Source organism: Chelon labrosus (genome assembly GCF_963514085.1).
Source record: "Chelon labrosus genome assembly, chromosome: 24".
Classification (NCBI taxonomy): Eukaryota; Metazoa; Chordata; class Actinopteri; order Mugiliformes; family Mugilidae; genus Chelon; species Chelon labrosus.
In genome coordinates this window covers 9473821-9490113 of record NC_140357.1, presented here as the reverse complement: position 1 = coordinate 9490113, position 16293 = coordinate 9473821, and positions in this window count along the sequence as shown.

Here is a 16293-nt window from a genome sequence, read left to right as displayed (position 1 = left end):
GATACTGAAAACAAGGGTTTTGCTTATTGTTGCATCTGATGAAGTACCAGGACATTGCCATTAGCCATTTTGGATACAGCATGACTAAATGATATAGCATAATTTTCATAGTGATTTTATTACCTTCGCTGCAGAATTTCAGCGCATGTACTCTGGTGTGAGCCTCTGCTCATGGTGGGAAACTTACACCCGCCGCCTCAGCTGGGAATGAAACTGAGGTTATTGGAGGGAAAGTCACATTTTCACTTTCCACCGAAGCATTTCAATGTCAAACTTCTCTGCTTGTGCCCTCCGCGTCGTATACGGAGAGGAAACATATCCTACATCTTCCACTTATAGAGTGCTTCATTTCCATTTTAACACATTCCTCTCAATGCACATGTGCAGCATGAGAGCATGTTTGCGTGTTCTGCACCTGTATATGTTTCTGTAGGATGAAATGCGCACTTCTTTGTCCTGCCTTTGAACAACTTTTATGTATTTATTTATTTTTTTTTTTTCACCAGCTGATATAGTATGCTGGGAGGGTGGCGGGCTACGCTAAGCGCCATTGTGCTGCCTTGGCCGTGGACTGCAGGAAGTTGTGTTTGGCACGAGGCCCAGAAGCAAGGTGAGGACAAACACACCCAAGCGAACGCTCGCTAAACCTACAGATGCATTTCTGCTGCACGGTGTGCACCAGCAGTCGGGCGGGTGCGTGGGTGGCGGGGATGAGTGTCGTGGACGCAGCCGAGCACGTGTTCGAGTGCGTGCGCGCATGTTACGAGCGGGCTCACCTTTCATCTGCGGCGAGATTTGGAAAGGCTTCACTTTTGCGCGGGCTCCTTAATTCTCCCTTAATTCATTTGTGCTCCAGATTCACTCGGCTGCTGGGATAACCTGGGAATGATAATGAAGTGCAGGGGGGGAAAAGAAAGAGATCGAATGAAGGCGCAGGAGACAGAGAGAGAGGGAGGGACATGAAAACATCACAGCGCATGGCTCCTTCTTCTATCTCCCCTTTGAATGTGTTCAAAATGGATTTAGGGCTTTTCACAGAGTCTTTTAAAAGAAGATGGATCTTATTAGCGCTGATTGCTAGTCATAGGACGTTTTCTGCCTCGGGAACCCACCTTACTTAACCCTTTCACAGACTCACAGAGACTGCAGCACTGCTCGGAATGGGGGTTTTATCAAAAATGAATCCAGCACTGAGTCCGTGTATTAAATCTGAAACATTTCAAATGTCAATCTACTCATTGCTTTACAACCTTCGATTACACCCAGTGACGACAATGTACGACCAATGCCAAGGAGCTTGCACTTTCTACAGTACAGTATCAGTGTATGACATGGGCGTTAAATTTTGACATCTCAAGCGGTTCTGCACTGAGGAATGAGCTTAAATTCCTCCGAGCCGCTGCAGACAACAGATCAGCAGTTACGTTTTTTTGTTTTTGAGAAACTGGGTCGTTCCACAAAAGAACGGTTAAAGAAGAACAAAATTAGTGTTTTGGAACGGCAGGGTCAAAGTTCTGACCCTAATCCAATGTATATGTGTGTGAAAGCACCTCAAGCAAGTGAAGTTCATGTGAGGAAACCCACCGACATCTCAGAACTGAAAGAAACGGCAAGCGGCTGTAGGTGGCAGATCAGCGGTTACCGAAAATATTTAGACGCCGTTAATGCTGCACAAGGAGGTCGCATTTTCTCGAATAAACAAATACCAAAGCAGAATATTTCGGCTTCATCTGTTTGATCGGGTTCTCTTTGTCGACTTTAAGGACTTGTGCGACACTCCATTGATGTTTTGAATCGTTTTCATGCAGAAATGTGGAAAATTCAGCCAGTGAAGCCAAAATATTGCGAAAATGTGCAAGCGCGTTATTTGCAGCCAGAGTCTGCATGTAGTAGCAACTAGGAAAGTTGGAATAGTTTTGGACGAGCACTTTTGGACGACTGAAATACTCTGTTAGGGCAAAAAAGTTCTGATAAAGTCAACTTTTCTCAAGGGTTTGCAATTTAATCTAAATCCTTTCACGGTTTGTCTGTCGTCCAGACATCCACGCTCATGGCAGACAAGGGCATGACCACCTGGAGTTGCTTGAACTTCCATGTGTGTGTCATTCAGGGACATTTGAATATATTTACAGGGGTGGGAAAGCGTTGAACCGCCAACCCTGCAATTAACAGCCACCCTGCTCTATCAGAAGAGATAAAGGTAATAAGGTAATATGGATGTGTTCTTCATGTCTCACTGTTTAACTTGAGCATACGAAGCGTTCCATAACTGAGCACACGTGTCTCTGTTAAATAATTATTCTGAATGGGTTCAATTACTTCTCCGTAACTAATTGATCTTGCCTAAGACAATGGCACCAGCGGCGCGGTCCCAGCAGGACGCCAGGGCCTCCCTTCCAGCGAAGCTAACGCAAAAACGCCGCCGCTAATTGAAATTATTTTTTGATTAATACGGAGCCTAATCGGGGCTAACCACGCGGCGTCGGAGCGGGGTCACGCAGTCGAGAGCGCGTTCTTCCCCGTTCCTCTCAGCCTCCTTCCTGTTCCGACCCCGCACCTCTGTGTTTTGACAGTCTCGACCTCCTCAATACACAAAGCAACAATTCATCCTGCGGAGGAGAACAAGCAGACTCGGGGAGAAAAAAAAAAAAAAGAGGAAAGGAGCTCGGAGCGGGGGCCGATCGATAAGCAGAGTCGGAGCTGGGATTTATTTACCGCTGTGTGTTATGTAGAGGCGAGAGGAGGGAGAAGAAAAGCCTTCTGATATGGCCACGGGCAGCCGACATAATGGGGCCCTCTCAATCTTCAGTTGAGTGGCTTGTTGGATTGTCAGGCAGGTTTCCGCCGGTGTTCAGACGCGCTATCCGATCAAACCCCTGAGACGCGAGCGACCAGACAGATGATTACTCACTGTAAACGATCCAGGAGCGGAGAAAAGAAAAAAAAAAAAAAAGAAGAAGAGAGAAATAACTACAGCGGATATTGATGACTCAATAGACTCAGTGACAGACGATTCCATTTGTGTCTAGATAAAGTGTTGACTGTCTTGGATCAATCATAATATAGGCCTCTTATTGAGCATAAAAACCATGTTTAATGTCATTAAAGGCGAATCGAGCTTCTCCCCCCCTCCTCCTCCTCCTCCTCCTTCTCCTCTTCCTCCTTTCCTAGAAGCTTGCACATATCTGGCAGCCTGCCTTCTACAGTACAACCACTGTGAGACAGTGGGGGATGGGGATAAGAGTTGTGTTGTTGTCGGGTGAGAGGGGTGGCGAAAGGAGGGGAGGAAAGCCATGGGTGAGCGAGGGGTGATGGGAGAAGAAGACGAAGAAGAAGAAGAGGAGAGGAAAAAAAAGAAAAGAAACCTCGGAGGCAATCTTTTCTGGCAGAGTGGTGGCAGTCGGTCTGGGTCTGTGCGTGCAAGTGCATGTGTGTTTTCACCCTCTCTCTCTCTCTTGCTTTTTTTTTTTGTAATTTCAGACAGTTTGGACGTGACCAACGCTCGGCTAAGGCCAATAACAGTTTACAGACTGCTGATGTCATCGCATTTTGACAAACTTCTCAATCTGGGGCGACCTCCGTGGCGCTCAGACACACTCACCTCTCTCCCTCTCTCTCTCTCCGTCTGTCTGAGCATCGACACTGTTCTCCCCCTCGTCTCTGAGCAGAGGTTGTTTATTACGTCTTTATTACAGGACTATGAGAAATGTGCTTTTTTTCACGGTAGTCTGCAGAGGAGCAAACTTTGGAGGGTTCTCGAGGCTCCTAGCGCCAAATGCACCATGGTGAAAGCGGGCTTGGAGCGTTGTGAGAACCCAGACGGAGCGGTTGCATGGTTGTAACGGTGTTTCCTTTTAAAATGAAGGGCAGCAACGGTAATAGCTTGTTCCTGGCGATCCAGAATGCACAGTTTTGATGTGGATAGACTGTACCAGGTCTATCTGTGAACGAAAAGAAAAGTGGGTGAGTCGCTACTGCTTAAGTGTGAGCTAAACATTTGGGTTGGGAAATGCACTGCACCGAGGCCTGGTCAAAGGTCAAAGGTCAGAGGTGCATATTTACATACACTGTACACTTAAAAAGTGAAAAGTTTAAATGAATTACCCAAACGTAATGGGCACATAGTTAAAACAGCAAAAACTAAACAATGAAATGCTTAAAACAGGTAGCTGATAGCTCTCCTGGATGCACTGGGACGCATCATCGGTGTTGTTTCCTGGGGTCCACAGGTGTTTTGAGTCTTGCAACAGACACCCTTGCCCAGGCGACCCAGCCGGGGCTGATCAGGCCCAGACTTGCATCCCAGTAGCAGCCCACAGATCAGCCCTCTTGATCCACAGCCACCTCCTGGCTCTTTCTGCAGCTTTGGTGGTGGAATGGATGGCTCTCTTCTTGGTTGCCCCTGTAACTCCTCCTTTTGCTGGCTTCCTCCATCCACTCTTCCCAAGGCACTGTTAGTTCCAGCATGATTAGGTGTTTTGTGACATCGGAGGTGATGATCATGTCTGGCCGGAGGGATGTGGTTGCGATATGCTGGGGGAACCTCAGCTGTTTTCCCAGGTCAACCTGAAGCTGCCAGTCTGGGGCCGTGTGGAGGAGGCCTGTTGTTGTCTGTGGGCGTGCTCTGGGTTTCTCTCCAGCTTTGATGAAGGGGGTCTTCTTTGGTGAGCACCTGGTCATGGCGCCAACGACAGCGACCATCAGCCAGGGCTTTTTTGGCAGCTGCTGAGAAGATGCTCCAAGGAGCCTCTTCCAGAGCAAAGGCGGAAACGGGAAGGTGTTTTGCTCTTTCCCCAGACATGGAGGTGATAGGGATGAGTGGTAAATAATGAAAATAGCTAAAAGTAACTGCTAAATAGCGACAACAGGTCAAATTAACAGAGAAATCACTAAAACGGTCAGCCAAAAGTTATTGGTAAACACTTAAAACAGTTAGCTGAACGAAGTGTTTTAATGGCTAACATAATTAGCAAAGAGTTTTTGCTGAAAAAGTTAGCTAAAAATGTTTACCATGAATGCTTAAAACGGCTAAAACACAACGAAAAGTAAAGGAACAGCTGCCAAAGCACTGGCTAAAAATGAACCGTGCAAATATTTAGTGTTCATTGAGCAGCTGAAACTATAAGCCTCGCTAAAAGTAGCACCCTCTACCACTTGCGGTAGTGGTGATTTAAAGGTTCAAACTGACACTGCTGTAACAATATCCCATTTTCCTAATATCTAACGGTGATAAATATCATGCAGTGGGCTAATATTCAGGAGAAACCACGACTGGAACTTGACCCTGACATCCGACAGACCTGCAGGGGCAAACCTGATAAAGATGCCTCGTGGTTACATGGTGTAATCTGAGCGCTGGTTTCAGGTTTATCCTTCTCCAGGAGATAAATACCGGATTATACTCGGAAACAGTTTGATTAAAAATGCAAATCAGCATCAGGAAGCTGTGTGAACCAGGCGATGATGTGATAAACCTGCGGAGAAACCCGCGGCTGACACCTCACTCCGGCTCCCTCAGTCCACTATCAGCTCCCCTCTCTGCTCCACCGCCTCCTCCCCCCCTCCGCTGGAGGCCTGCGCCCTGGGGCCCACCTGACTGACAGCTGTTGATTTAGATCTCTCCATCACACGCCAGATAAAAGAGGGATTCAGGATTCATTCCTGCCTCTCCCTCCGCTCCATTCCTCCCTCCAGTCCCCGCTGCAAACGCAATTCCCAGGCACCGGACTTCTACAGGCCCTCCTAATGAAGTCATTCCCAGTACACATGATTGGGCGAGATTGCCGCCGCCGCCGCTGCTACTGCTGCTGCTGCCGCCGCCACGATCCCCGCTCAGGTCTCCCATCCCCCCCCATCCCCACTGAGTGTACTCATGTGGAAACAGCATTTTCTGTGTGCATCCATTCCCTCCCTCACATGTGTGTGTGTGTTTGTACATCTGCGACACGTGTGTGTGCGTGCGTGTAGGTGTGTGTTCTTAACTAAGCTAACACAGCCTGACTGCTGCTAATTGGATGTCTCCATCGGCGGTTATACGCGACGTGGCATTATGGCCGAGAGAAAAATCACACGGGGGAAGCGGCGCCTCCAACACTGTGGAGGAAACGGCGCAAGCAAGCAAGCAAGCAAGCGAGGGGTTCTCCTTCCTCCTCGCGCTGAAGGAAAACATCAAACGATCATCGCGTCGCGGAGCCGGGTACAGTATGTGCCGTAATAAAATCAATCAGGGAGTTATTTCAAGCTGTCCATCAATGTCTGGGTGGAGGAAAGGCTCTGATGAGTAATGATCTGAGAAAAGGTAGACAGCTAATGAATCGCTCATAATGTCAGTCACATAAAAAATAAATAAATAAAAAAGACGCCCCCCCCCTCCCCAATCACACTTAAAAAGCCCTGTCTTTGTGGAGGTCTCTTGCACAGCCCAATGCACATCACAGTCCCTGATAGTTCACTCAGCGACACCTCCTCAGTAGGAATCCTCCAGAGACAACCTCGCTCGCTGTCAGTCGGTCGGTCTGCCACTCACCGCTAACGCGACAGCCCGTCCCCGAGAGCCTGTGAACACTAGGCAATTTGACAACAACAACAACAACAACAAAAAAAACCCAAAAAGCAAGAGAGTGTTTCTGAAGGTACCCTCCTGTGACGCCGGGAAAAGGCTCGTTTTAAGTTTTCCTGCGGAGGGAGGCGGGCACCGGGAGCGAGGATGACTCACGTCTGACTCCCCCTCCGTTAGCGAGGGGGCCGTGCGATCAAATAGATCAGATTTTTGCCGCCTTTGGATCTCGGGACTGATAACAGCCGGCTGTTAAACCTAAACAACATCTCTGATGGTGAAGGCTACCACACAGATAAGACAGATAGGCCTAAAAAAAATGAAAGACTGCGAGAGGCTGCGGTATTAATTAATGCAGCCAAAGCTTTAGAGTCTCTGATAAGTGTCAATTAATAAGCTCCTAACCTGGAATTTGCATAACAATAAATGCATTATCAATATGCCAACATCATGCATTATTAAAGATGAAAACCATTAACATAATAATATATTAGCATAATCAAGACCACCATTTGCATGGGAGGTGTAGTGATAAACCACACAGGATGTTAAAGGATCAGAAAAACGCGAAGAATTGTTCATCGTTAGAGTTTAGATTGGACGTGCCTACATTTAGCTGTAGCTGATGTTTACTTTTCACATTTAGATTTTTGCATATTTTTGCAGATTTTTGCTATAATGGGCTGCATCATTATAGCCTGGAAGCCAGCCTAATTGGTCTGTAGTCACTCCGTTGGGAACTTATTCCGCTCCTGCAAAGATCTGCCAGGCCTATCAAACGCTGTGGGCGGGGCTTAATATAGTGATGGACAGAAGAGGAACCAATGAATTTTAAAGGGGAACTACTGTTTTTTACAACCTGTATGTCTGGCATAAAATATGATCGTTTACTCACCCATATAACTTTTGGAGATATTTAGATATCCATATAGTGGGAGTGAATGGGGCACCGAAACACAGCCTCCAAAAACGCATCTGCTGCGAAACACGTTCATTTGACCAATATTTTGTTTCCGTACGCGACTGCTATTACCCATTGAGTCTGGAGTTACCTGTTATCAACATCCTGGACCTTATATCTGGCCTGGATGATGTCATCTCTGAGCGCCGCGCACACCCGCAACGGTCGGCTTTTTTACCTGTAATTTGCTACTGCTATGGTTCGTCCACAACCTCAGAATCAAAAACATATTTAGCCGTGTTGCAAAAAACTAGCAGTAACAAATTACATCAGCAAATAAACGAGTTTCGCGGCAGATAATGCGTTATTTGGAGGCTGCGTTTCGGTGCCCCAGTCACTCCCACTGTATCGATATATGCAAATCTAAATATCTCCCGAAGGACTACAAATTACCTAAAAGTTATATGGGTGAGTAAATGATCGTATTTTATGCCAGATATAAGGTCCAGGTTGTAAAAAACATTAGTTCCCCTTTAAAGAAGGCTATATAACGTTTGTAGAGTGATAAAATGGTTGTGTAGCTCCATCAACTAGTCAAGTTGCAATTCAACTGTCTGTCCAAACTCATATAATTTATCTAGTAAGGAGTCCAGGAGTTCAATAAAAATGTTTTCTCTGAACATTTTGATGGTAGAGTGAAATTTAACCTTTGACCTTTTATATATAAATACATACAGTGTGTAATTAGTGTATAAAATCTGGAATTATATGTGTGAGTTCACAGTAACACTGACCTCTGACCACTTTGTGAACGTCTGTGCCAAATTTCGACCAGCCGAAATAAAGTAATGCCTGTGGCTCGCGAGGATGGATAATATAAAAGAGACTTCATAAGCAGCGGAACGCACACTTTACCAGTTCAATACCCTCAGGGGTTGTGTTGCTACTTATTTTATGGCCGATTTATGGTTCCCTTTATGGAGACGTGTTGGCTGATGCTTAGCGGTGATTATCCACAAACTTTACAGAAAGGCAACTGGAGTTTCTTGTAGACCACTCGTCCAAGTAGCTGAGCAAAGGTTGAAAGCTGATTGGTCGAAAGGTTGAACGACCACCAGAGAGTTCACGAGAAAAAAACAAAGAAAGAAGGCTACGTGTTAAAACTCATTGTCAGTACTCTACAAAATTCGTTTTCTTCCCACATCAAAGAGGCTCTTTGTCTTTTTCCAGGGCAGGGGCAAAGGTCAAAGGACTAAAGGGCAAAGGACCAACAAACTTGGCCAAGAGTAGCCCACATTTCAACATAATATGGACACTGTGGGTCTACAAAGCTCAATAGCAGCAACAGAGTACCAAGCTGGAGCCTTTTACTTGGTCTAGTATGATCGTTTTGGCTAATGGTAAGCTAGAAATTGACGTTTTATTTGGCCAGGTCACTGATTTTATGACCTTCTTAACTTGCACTAGTGGTGCATCAAGTTTTAGCGTGAAAGGTTTAATGAAATAATCACATTCCGACACTAATAACCAGTGTACAGTGGAAAAAAGACAGTGATTTAGCGAAAAGTTACTTTGCTCATCCAACACTAGCATTTGTTTGCAGCAGTTCATACAGTTTGCGCTAGCTCTTGGGAAAAATATCTTTGCAGCTGCTCTGCTCTGGCCAAAAACGTCGTTACATGAGAGCTGAGGGAGTCAACCGAAATGTTAGCATCGGAAAACCAAAACAAGGTGCTGAAAGACGCTAAAAAGGCAAGTAGAACTAAAGGAAACCGGCGAATTTGTCATTTTTTGTGGATTTATTTGCCTTTTAGGGGGAAATCTTTCTCAAAAAGTAATTATTTTTAACATAAACCGTTTGATCTTTGCAGCTTTAGGTACATTTTCCACTTGTTTAGAGTAAGAGTTGAAGAATTTCAGAACTTCTTCTACCTCTTGTCACTAATTAGATTTTATTCTGGCTCCCTTAATGTCGTCGCGCACGGACAGATGTCACCAACACATGATTAATTTCACTTGTATATTAGAATACGTGGCGTCGGTGTTGGTTGTTTTTTTTATCATTAAACCAGAGAGGTAGGAGTTTTCAAGTTATATTCAAAGTGAAGCAATGTGCCCCTGATAAAACAAAGCAAAGGCTCTTAGCATGTGTTCTCCTAGTTAAGATTCCCTCTCAGCAGTAATACAATGTTTCTGAGTGTCTGCTGGAAAACAAGTGGAAGGTCAAGAACACGAACAATAGATGTTGATTCCAATTATATGTAAAGCATTGAACAAGATGCGCTAATGATGGCGTTGTCGGGAGAAAAAAGGTGTTTATGTGCTACTCTCCCAGAGCCTGTGAAACAGTTTATTAAGCAAAGGCTTTATTTCCATAAAGGCTGATAAGACTTCAAATGATTCAGTGAAAAACAGTCGTGGCATCGGCGCGGCAAAAGCGCCAGCGCGTATTTATCTCTCCCGACGCTGGGAGACAATCAAGACAAAGATGATAGCACATTTTGAAATGCAGCACGGAGACATAATGAGATTGCAGCTACTTCAGGAACAAAACCAGACAAAATAGTTTTTTTTCTTTTCCTCCTTTTCATAAATGGCTCCTTGTTTTATTCACACGCACCAAAAAAAGGGCCATCGTTTTCAATTAATGAAGCAGGGAATTGAGTCCGAGGTCCTGCGGGATATGGATTAACCATGATGGCTTGAGGGCCCAATCTCACACTGTGAGTCTGCGCCGCGGTCTGCACGGAGGAATTTCTCATTCAAGGCCTCGACTGCCCCCCACCCCCGCTTCCTCCCTTACCTCCTCCTCCTCCTCCTACCTCCAGCTCATCCACCCATTCCTCATCCTAAGGTGAGTTGCTTCAGTGCAGACCGCTATTAGTGGTGGGGGGAGATAAAACTGTAAGTGTTGCTCCCAATTAGTGCATCAGTGACCGCTATGTGCCTCCTCCGCGGCGAGGCCCGCGAGGAAGGGGAGGGGAGAGAGAGAGAAAGATGGGATGACAGGAAAAGAGAGGAGATGATGGAAAGGAATAAAAGAAGGGATAGATATGTAGCTGGGAGATGAAAGTGTGGTGTAGGGGGGGAAGGAGGAGAGTGGCTAAAAAAAAAAAAGGCTTAAGCGTTCATTTTGAGTGGCGAGACAGGTCCTATTAACATTTAACGGCGTTTGTGCAACTTGGTGTGGAGGTTAGGATGCAAATGAGGAGGAATTAAAACTGGCCAGCGGTTTGTCATTGATGGATTGCAGTCTGGCGCTGCTCACCACTTCCTCGTGTCCATCACAGGCGATTACTGTATAATTAAACCTTATTTCTGGACTCTCCGGCGCATAATTACTTGTGTGGGAATGTAACCATCATCTAAAAGCTCCGGCAAAATGCTTTAGCATTTAGTCTGGCAGGCTGCAGTCATTTTCACAGAGCAGCGAGACAGATAGAGCCATCTGATGATCGGCAAAAGAACAGTCACTTTTAATAAGAGGTGGTGGTGGGGGGGGGGGGATATTAGGCGACAGTGTGCTGATTATAGGAAAATTAGGCTTTCAAGTGGTAAAGTCCTTTGTGTAATTTGCATAATATATTCCAGCTTTACCCCCCTGTTCAACCACCTCTTCTCCTTTCTTTCTTTCTTTTTTTTTGCGAGCTGTGGGCAATTTCCTCTCATATTTGAATAGATTGCACATTTTAAGGCTACTTAAGGAAAAACGATCACTTAGCATATTTTAATTGTCGCACAAAAAAAAAAGCTTATGGAGCCTTTAGAGTGAGGAGGAGGAGGACACGGCAGGAGATAACCCCTGGTGTCCACGCACGTGGACATGCGGACTATATCGAGAAAGAACGTAAACCTTTAAAATTGCGACGCAGTTTGGATAAAGATTCGCAGGCCGGCTTGCACTAGCTCTTGGGAAAAAATATCTTTGCAGCTGCTCCGCTCCGGCCAAAAACGTCGTTACATGAGAGCTGAGGGAGTCAACCGAAATGTTAGCGTCGGAAAACCAAAACAAGGTGCTGAAAGACGCTAAAAAGGGCAAGGAGAACTGAAGAAAACTGGCGAATTTGTCATTTTTTTGTGGATTTATTTGCCTTTTAGGGGGAAATCTGTCTCAAAAAGTAATTATTTTTAACATAAAACGTTTGATCTATGCAGCTTTAGGTACATTTTCCACTTGTTTAGAGTAACAGTTGAAGAATTTCAGAACTTCTTCTACCACTTGTCACTAATTAGATTTTATTCTGTCCTTAATGTCGTCGCGCACGGACAGATGTCATCAACACATGATTAATTTCACTTGTATATTAGAATACGTGGCGTCGGCGTTGGTTGTAAACCTTTAAAATTGTGACACAGTTTGGATAAAGATTCGCAGGCCGGCTTGTCGATATAATTCCTTGCAAGTGCAGATTTGCGAATACAGGTTGTTTGCAGAGTTACGTGGCTGCCAGATTTACGGATAATAAAGCTCCTGCCGTGAATTATTCCCGATCATGTCTATAGCATGTTTCAAAGCCGGGGAAAATAAAGAAAACAGCAGCCCTCTGTGCACTTTCACCCCTCGCGAAGTGTTTGAGTTTTCACAGATAATTATAGAGGCTATACAGCAGCTTCCCACACCTCTCCACCAGCTATATAATGATACCTCGTAAAATGCACCGGGCAAAAAAAAAAAAAAAAAAAGGAAAAAAGCGCATCATTTTCATTAAGAGCGCTCGCGTATCGTCCGAATTCTTTGTGATGGAGGAACATAATTAATGCTCTAATGTTTTCGGTCTTAGCGCAGCAAGAGAAATGAATTGTTACATTTTAATGAGAGAAGCGACAGCGTTGGCTTCCCGCGCAACACGGATGATTTTATAATTGCACACAAGGGTGACTAACTCAAGGCTCATTAAGGCGATTTTTCAGCAGGACAATGCGTTTATTTTTCTTTTCTCCGTCCATTTTGACTGATAAACAAATTCCGGAGTTATTAATTCTCCCCTCAAAAAAAAAATAAAAAATGAAACGCACAAGACACGACGTCCCAAGAAAATGTCTTTAATGAATCGTTTGTCGCTGCTTGTACCTCAGATTACATGAAAATACATTGACTGCAAGTATGGCAACATATTCACACATATAAACAAGTGGTGCATTTGTATCGTATGTATAGGTATGTACAAACGGAAAAAAAAACACGTTACACTCTGGTTTAAAGTTGTGCAAGTGTGTTATATATACTGACAATTTATAAAATCCAACACACTAAATAAAAAAAAATAATAAAATAAAAAAAATAAAGAGAAGAGTGTGCCCACGTATATACACATTCACACAACCACAGTAGTTCACAAAAGATTAAAGCAAATGTATTGGATTATACATTTCTGGGTCGTCCTTTTTAGGTCGACCCCGACTGTTCTCGCCTCACAAATGTGTTTTTTTTGTTTTTTTTTTTTGCTTTTTTTTCAGTGTTATCTCCTGGATGTGTGTGTGCAGCTCTGGTCCGACACGTGCACACACACTTGGCTATGTATGCTGCAGCCTGCAGGTTGCACCATCAGCTCAATGTTTTAAGTACAGTCATCTGAGGTAGACTGCGCCGAACTTCACGGTGTCGCTCTCTCCTCGTCTTTTTCTCTTTTTTTTTATTTTTTTTATTTTTCAGTATATATATGTTTTTTCTTCTTCACAAATATCTGACATTTTGGAAAGACGTAAATCAAATATCAAGTGTGTGTGTGTGTGTTGTTGTTTTTTTTCTCTTTTTATAGCCATGAGGTAGAAATGCTTTAAAGAAGAACTTCATTTAAAGATTGATAACAAAATAATAATAATAATAAAAAAAGAAGGTTTGCACGCTATGTAGAAAAGGTGAGAGACACGTTAAGAGGACGAAACAAAGCGAAGCGTTGACCGGAGTGTTTCAAGTCATTTGTTGGTCGGCTTGTAGAGGACGGATGGAGAGGGAGAGAGAAAAAGAGAGGGGAGACGGCGAACGCCTGTGCTGCTGTTGTGTGCTCTGAAGTGCATTAGTAGGTTTTTCTGTCCATAGGGACTCTCTCTCCAGAGGATTTGCTGACAGAAGGAATTCTGGTACAGATTGTTTTGAGGGTGGTTTTCTGACGGACCGCTCCGCTTTCGCCCCCCTTGTGCTGCCGCCACGCTGCCTGCCTGTCTCTCCTTTCCGTCAGTTTTGCTGATGCTCAGCAGAACTTTTTTTTTTTTTTTTTTTTACCCCCTCCTCCTCCTCCTCTTCCTCCTCCCTCATCAGGTGCTGCACTGATGCCGCCTACGACGAGACAGCAACACAGCGCGCATGCCACATCCTGCTTTTGTTCATTTTTGTTTCTAAAAGCAGGAAATACAATAAAAAATTTGGACAATCAAATAAAATCAACAAAACGACGTTACACACAAAAATGCTTTAGTGCATGTGCAATAAACTATCTGACGCACTCTGACAGTAGAGCTAAGAGGACAGCTTCTCACACAGTGACAAGGGGGAGGCAAAAAAAAAATAAAAAATACATTCCAATGTAACACAATGGGGCAAAGAGGAACCTCCAACGTCAAAGGACTTTAAGACAAGTGCCAAAATTTCCCACTCACGTCACAAAGTATGAACCCAAATGCACTTGAGATTATGTGCTTCACGCCATCTGGGTAGCTTACAGTATAATATAGTGAAAACACACATAAAAAATAAAGATAAATAAATAGAAAAAAGAGGATTTGAATTGGATTAGAGTCTCTGAGGTGGTCTTTTTTTTTAAAACGTCTTTGATTAAGATCAGTTTTCTGAATGCAACCTGATTTGCTAACACTGTACGGGGGCACATTCCCGCTGGTTGGACCTCACATCACGGCCATGATGCTACTAATTGCATTACTGAATCAGTCAATCAGAACTGGTATTTTAAAATGACATGACCCGTGACCTGCGGTTGATTTTCCACAGATGTGAGATACATGCTAGATGGCTGACCCGGTCTAATTTAAATAACAGGAGCGCTACCCTGTCCTATACCTAATCCAGTTCAAATGCATCTAATCAGCGGGAGTAACGAGACGACTCTGCAAATCTGCATTTCTTTATCATCTTAAAGTCCAGCTGAAATCAGTGTCTGTAAATCACCAGAGCCCTCTGTGTAGATTAGCTTCAAGTCTGCCATGTAAAATAGTTTGGTGTTGTCAGTTTCCATTCACTTCTATTTGTATTTGAAAAGGCGGCCATCTTTGTTGTGCACATTTACAATGGTTAGCTTGAGTAGAAGCTAAAACTTTCGCGATAATACAGTGACATTTAGATGGTCAATGCAAAGTTCACAGGAAGTGATAATTAACATATGCTTTAATGTTTAATAAGAAGAAGTCCACTATCAAAACATTTTGTGATCATTGTCTGTAAATCATAAATCATTAAATTCTGGAACCTAGATTTAGTTTTAGTCAGAATTTTTAAACATATCCGAAAAGGCGGCCATCTTTGTTGTGTACACTTGCAATGGTTAGCTTTAGGAGAAGCTAAAACGTCAGCGATAACTTCTTTTTTATTTAGTTTGTCCGACACTTATCATGAAAACATGTCGCTAAGAAATATTATAACCTGATTTCAGTTTAGCCAAAAACTGTAATGTCAATGTTTTAAGATAGCGTCTACTCAGAAACCGTTTCAGTTGCGGTTTAACTGCAATTCGTCTTTTAAACGGTAGCGCACACAGTAACAGCACTGAATTACCAAAAGGGATGACTACATGTGATTTCAGTTGGACTTTAAAGTAGAAAATGAGATGCCGAACAAGGAAAAGCTTCCTTGTTAGCTTCCTTAATGCTAACTGACAGACAGACAGACTGAAACCAATTGGGGTAAAGTAGACCAAATGACATTATTAGCTTAAGACCCACACAAAGAGTCACGGTAAATTGCCTTCGATAACATTGTGAATTGAGAAACGCAATTACTTGCTTTCTTGCTGAGAGTTAGAAGATAACTTGCTAAAACCATTAGCAAGTTAGCTTGGCAGCGCCTAATCCCCTGCAAAGCCACATATTGTCATTGCAGTTGTCAAAGAGACTTAACCTCGCTACTGGTACTAGCTTGATCTTGTCATGTATCTCTCAGTAGGAAAGCAATTAAGCGCGTTTCCAAACACCTAGGACAATTCCTTAAGTTTAGTTAAATAAAATCCATCCACGTAAGACAATACCTTGCTATCAGTATGACAAATGAGCCCATATTTCGCGCAGAAGTTACAGTAGCCGATAAACTGATGGAGCTTCCATGCAGCCTAAACATATAGCCTAGAATAAACAATGTTGATTATGGTTTTAATAAATGTACAACTCCCACCACCCCGACACATCCCCCACTTCTCAAAACCCCCAAAACAACAAAGCAGGGCAACACGGTTTTACAGTTGTGAAGAGCAATGGAAATAAGTTTCCGGATTGGTCAAGTAGAAAACAGGCAACTAAAGCACCTGCCGTGAGGAAAACACAAAGACAATGTTTTTGTTTTTTTAAGTCCAACTATAGATTATGTTCCATCAATTCAGAACACATCTAGTACATTCATTGTCACCTCTTTGCTATGTATCCTAGCCACTTGAGGTACACCTAACACTGCCAAATTCTCCTCTCAGATCTTAGTGCTTTTCATCAAGATATCTTGAGGTACTGTACAATTCACAAACGCTTTCCTGAGTGTTGGTTGTTTGTTTGTCACGTTTGTTCTGCAGACACAGGATCAGAAGAGATGGACGTGAGTCGGGGCCCAGACTACTGCTGCCCCCATCGGATTACTGTTCTTAGCAAGGGCGATTGACCCGCCGTCGGTGGCGACTTGTCA